Consider the following 6000-nt stretch of genomic DNA (forward strand, 5'->3'; position numbering starts at 1 on the left):
TATGTAGTTAAATACAGAGTCTGATGAATGACATATTTCATCACACTAGGCACCATGCTGCTTGAGGAAACGCTTTGAGCCACCTCCCTCCACACTCTTCTGTACTTGCGTGGCAAAGGCCTCCTGCCAATCTCTGGGTACAGAATGGATCTTCTGCGCTGCACCCTGCGAACCAAAGCCTCCAAAGCCCGCTCGCAGAAGCGCTGTTCTCGCTCCCTGGCCCTTTCCCTAGTGTCTGGCTGCTAGATTTAGCCACAGGTCTGCCCAGATCGAGATTCAAGGCTCCAGTGAGCAGGGTGTGGCTGCAGAGCAAGATCGACCCTCCCCTTTAAGAACTGACTGGCGCCAGTGTGTCTGTGTTCAATCGCTAACTGACAGCACCTGCGCTGCGCCCGCCCTCTGAGGTAGCACCTCGCTCCTCGGCCTTAGCGCCTTAAGAGAGGTGTGTAGCGCCTGATTTAGCGCTCCAATCACCTCCAGGGGTGATAAAAGCCAGGTTTGCTGTCGGAGGCGACAATTAGCGCCAGGCGCTAAACTTTGCGCACCGCCAGTAATGGCGCCCCCATATGGGGCGATACCGAATTTTTCCCCCTTCGAGTCAACTATATAATGTGGGACTGCAGTCACGTGTAAGGGGTGGTAGATCCCTTCCCTAAAAAACGTTTGTGAACCAATTGAATTGGGTTTTTACAACAATCCAGCAGCTTTCGTTGTCATTTTTTTCACAGCCCACAAATGATCACATTTATTAAATTCAATTTCCCAACTTATCATGGTGGGATTTGCCAGTACAGTTCCATAACTACTGCACTACTGTAGCTTGTAGAAGACCATACTGCTTTTCTTCACAAATAAAATGCAGTAATTCAGCACGAACACTGATTACTTCTCATCCTTCACTACATCAAAATACATTACTCATTACAGCCAGTTTTCAGCTTGAATATATTACAGACCTACACAGCTGCTGGACATTCTTCTTAAACTATGCATTTGATTATGTGATTCTAAATGACTCTTTCTCACATAAAATCCTTTGACAATTCTTTTAATAATTGACATAGGGCATGCTTTAATGGGGTTCCCCCTTGTCAGGAACCTAAAATAAAGGCTACATGAAGCTAATGAATTGGCTGTCAACATAAGAACTGGTCAGATTATTTAATGATGGAATTTGGTTTGTAATGGAGTATTTAAAGCGAGGTGGTATAAATCAAATGGGTATAACTGACATCTACGATTATTGAATAGCTCTCTATCTCTAATTTTGAGTTTTGAAAATCTGTTCATTTGTTCCTCTTGCAAAATAAACTGCTTCATTTTAATTAACATTTGTAGGAGTCACTGGATAACATAATTATGATCCACAATGTGAACTGATATCAAAAATGTTAAAATTAAGCCTTTTTTTCTAAAAGGGCATATTTCAATTTTTGAGGAATAATATTGTTTAGAAATTTCATTCAAACAAAATTTAAACTGAAAAAGCTAGTTTTGTGGCTCTTAATCCAAATCATATTAAACTTTATAGTGGGAATAGTCCCAAATATGTTATATCAAAGTGCAAAGAAAAAGTGATTAATTAGCAAATTAAATCAAATATAATTCACAATGAGATCAGAAGATTATTGTATTTAATGTTGTAATGCAAGACCAATAAACAAGAAATTGCTTCTGGTACTAGGCTATTTTGAGTTATATTCAGCTTAAAACTGTACAAGATCATCTTAAATATACTTAAGGCAGGAAAGGTATAGAATGGATTAAATGAAACTTTAAGTTCAGCAAGAAACATTGACCAATATGGAAGCCCATGTGACCTTTCAAAAGAGACTTGAGAGAATTTGTAATACTGAGGGGCAGTGAATGGGTAAGTGATGGGAATTGCCCGTCTGATTGCAGCAGCGTGAGGCCCAAACCATCTTGGCCCTACAAACCTCCGAGATTTCTGTGCTCCTCTAAATTTTCATCGCTCCACCATTGACGGCCGTGCCTTCTGCTGCCTAGGCCCCAAACTCTGGAATTCCCTCCCTAAACTTCTCCACCTCTCTATTTCTCTCTCCTCCTTTAAGTCACTCCTTAAAACTTACCTCTTTGACCAAGCTTTTAATGACCTGTCCTAATATCACTTTTTGGCCTAGAAATTGAGTTTGGGGCGGCCAGCTCGCTCGCGCCCAGAAATTACCGCTGCGCGCGGAGCCACTTGCGCCCGCCGGAAATTCAGTTTCAGCGCCCCAAGTCGAAGCCGGCCGCAAATCAAGGGTTTTGGCGCCCCCGCTTGGGGCGCTGAAACTGAATATCGGCGCGCTAAGTGCCGCAGCGCCACCCTCTGCGGAGCGGCAGGCTGCGGTACTGCAGGCCTTCCTCCCTCTCTTAAGGGGGAGGTGCCTGCAACAGCGAGATCGCCGCTCGCTAGTGCCGGCAAATGAGCCCGGCACCACGGAGAAATGCCGGGCTCCCGGAAAACAGCCGGCAATGCCGCGGGGGGGGCGTGGAGGAGGCTGGGGAAGGAGGTGCGGGCAGGCAGCCGCCGAAAAAGCGGCCGGCCGCACCTCCGCCTTAACTCGCCCCACTACCGCATCAGTTCGGCCCCGTTTTCTGGTCGCTGTTTGCGGCCGCCGTGGAAGAGGCTGCCGCAACTCAATATGGCGGTCGGGCCGGTAGCGGGGCGGTAGCGGGGCACTGCGCACATCGATGACGTCATCGGTGGCGGCGCAGCGCTACTGGCTAATGCCGCCATTACCGCAGCGCTGAATATCGGGGAAAGCTCAGCAAGTGGCGCAAAAGCCCTCTTTGGGCGAAAACTGGGCGCAAAGCCTACTGAATTTCTAGCCCTTTGTGTCTCGATGTTAAATTTTGTCTGATAATGCTGCTATGAAGTGCCTTCATTAATGGCGCTATATAAATGCAAGTTGTTGAAGAGGATTCATAGACATAAGAGAAGGCTGTTAAAAAAATCATATGGGTTCCTTGGTGTTATTAATAGAGGAATAGAGTACAAAAGCAAGGAAGTTATGTTAAACCTTTATAAAACACTGGTTAGGCCTCAGCTGGACTATTGTGTCTAATTCTGGGCACAGCACTTTAGGAAGGATGTCAAGGCCTTGGTGAGGGTGCAGAAGAGATTTACGAGAATGTTACCGGTGATGAGAGACTTCAGTTATGTGAAGAGACAGAAGAAACTGGGGTCCTTCTCCTTGGAGCAGAGAAGGTTAAGGAGAGATTTGATAGAGGTGTTCAAAATCATGAAGGGTTTTGATAGAGTAAATAAGAAGAAACAGTTTCCAGTGTTACTGGACTAGTAATCCAGAGGCCTGGACTAATAATCAGGAAACATGAGTTCAAATCCCACCACGGCAGCTGTGGAATTTAAATTCAGTTAATTAAATAAATCTGGAATAAAAAGCTAGTATCAGTAATGGTGAACATGAAACTACCAGATTGTTGTAAAAACCCATCTGGTTCTCTAATGTCCTTTAGGGAAGGAAATCTGCCGTCCTTACCTGGTCTGGCCTATATGTGACTCCAGACTCACTGCAATGTGGTTGCCTCTTAACTGCCCTCTGAAATGGCCTAGCAAGCCACTCAGTTGTAACAAACTGCTACAAGAAACAATAATAAGAATCAAGCCGGATGAACCACCTAGCATCGACTTCGGCAACGGCTTCGGACATGACAACGGCACACCCAGCCAGTCGACCCTGCAAAGTCCTCCTCACTAACATCTGGGGACTTGTGCCAAAATTGGGAGAGCTGTCCTACAGACTAGTCAAGCAACAGTCTGACCGAGTCATACTCACAGAATCATACCTTTCAGCCAATGCCCCAGACTCCTCCCCCCACCACCGACGCACCGTGGCTGCAGTGTGTACCATCTACAAGATGCACTGCAGCAACTCGCCAAGGCTTCTTCGACAGCATCTCCCAAACCCACGTCCTCTACCGCCTAGAAGTCAAGGGCAGCAGGCGCATGAGAACACGGTCACCTCCAAGTTCCCCTCCAAGTCACACGCCATCCTGACTTGGAAATATATCACCGTTCCTTCATCATCGATTGGTCAAAATCCTGGAACTCCCTCCCTAACAGCACTGTGAGAGTACCTTCACCACACGAACTGCAACGGTTCAAGAAGGCGGCTCACCACCACCTTCTCAAGGGCAGTTAGGGGCACCCACATCCCAGGAATGAATAAAAAAGGTCAGTAACCAAAGGGCATAGATTTAAGGTCATTGACAAAAGAACCAGATGCGACATGAGGAAACATTTTTTTACACAGCAAATTGTTGTGATCTGGAATGCACTGCCTGAAAGGGTGCTGGAAGCTGATTCAATAGTAACATTCAAAAAGGACTTGGATAAATACTTGAAGGGAAAAAAATTACAGGGCTATGGGGACAGAGCAGGGGAGTGGGATTAATTGGATAACTCTACTAAAGAGCCGGCACAGGCACAATGGGCCGAATGAGCTCCTTCTGTGCTGTATCGTTCTATGATTCTATAAGGCTAGGATACTCCAGTGCAAGGATTGATCATCATGGTGGCCCATGTCACTGACAATCTATGAGCTTTGTTTTAATTTGCAGTTCCTTCTATCCTATCTGTAGCACAAACCCAAGCTCATGTGCTGCCCTTTTGTTGATACATGCTCAATGCAAAGTCTGCAGAACAATCCCGAAGCCAAATGCACTTGTAAAACATTGCACATCCAAGACACTGCATACCATTGTGAAGGTCTGCTACTATATTATTACCTGTCACTGGAAGATAATGGTTGAAGTGTTTTTCCAAATACAAAGAGGGAAGCGGAGGAGAAAAATTTATATAACAAAAAAATTAGAGCTTTTTTTAATGCTCTTTGACATTTTTAATCCTGAATGTTTGAGTCAAAAGCCAAGATATCTTAGGCATTGTTCTCTGAAGTACTGATTAAACTAAAAGAAAGTAATTTGCTTTGAACTCAAATAAAATGATATTGTGTGTGGTTGTGTATGTTAGCTTGGTGAAGTGAGGGGCAGGCTGTGAATGGAGCCTCTTTGATTAAATTCATGGGGGGGCCCCACAAAATTCTACGGCCAGCTCTGCTTTCACTAAACGAGAGTCAGGGCAGAAGGAGACAGCAGCTTGGTTGCTACTGCAGTTGCGAGTAATAAATGTATATCTTGAAAAAAAATATGTAAGATTCGCAGACTGAGTACGCCAAGCTATGGGTGGAAGCAAAAGTCCCAGAGCTAGGTACGTGCCCCATTAGTCTCAAAACCTACACAGGACAGAAGGTGGACATTTTGGGGGCGGCCGAAGTACAAGTGGAACACAAAGGAGTCACCCAAGAGCTTACGGTGGTAGTGGTAGCAGGGTCAGGGCCAAACCTGTTAGGGCGAGGGTGGATCAGTGAGTTGAGTGTGGACTGGCAGGCAATGAATAAAATGGAGGACAGTACAGAGGCACTGCAAGAAGTGTTGATGAAGCATGAGTTGGTGTTCAAGGACGAACTGGGCACCTTAAGGGGAGCCACAGCCAAGATTCATGTAGCCAGTGATGCCACGCCTCGTTTCTTTAAACCAAGGTCGGTACCTTTTGCAATGAAAACCAAGGTTGAGGCGGAACTAGATCACCTGCTAAAGGACAAAGTAATAGAACCAGTGACATTTTCAGACTGGGCGGCACCAATAGTCCCGGTATTGAAGACCGACGGTAACGTAAGGGTGTGTGGTGACTATAAGTTAACAGTGAACAGAGTATCATCACTGGAACAGTACCCCATTCCGAGAATGGAGGACATGTTAACATCGCTCGCTGGGGGAGAAAGATTCAGCAAACTGGACATGAGTCATGCGTATCAGCAGATATTGCTAGATGAAGAATCAAAAAAGTTTGTCACGGTGAACACGCACAAGGGGCTGTTCACGTATGCCAGGTTACTGTTTGGTGTCAGTTCTAGCCCAGCAATATTCCAACGGACTATGGAGGGCATTCTGCAGGGCATTCCAAAGGTGGCCGTG

Source organism: Somniosus microcephalus, chromosome 5 (assembly GCF_052327205.1).
Source record: "Somniosus microcephalus isolate GS21.2 chromosome 5, FLI_Smic_1.0, whole genome shotgun sequence".
Classification (NCBI taxonomy): Eukaryota; Metazoa; Chordata; class Chondrichthyes; order Squaliformes; family Somniosidae; genus Somniosus; species Somniosus microcephalus.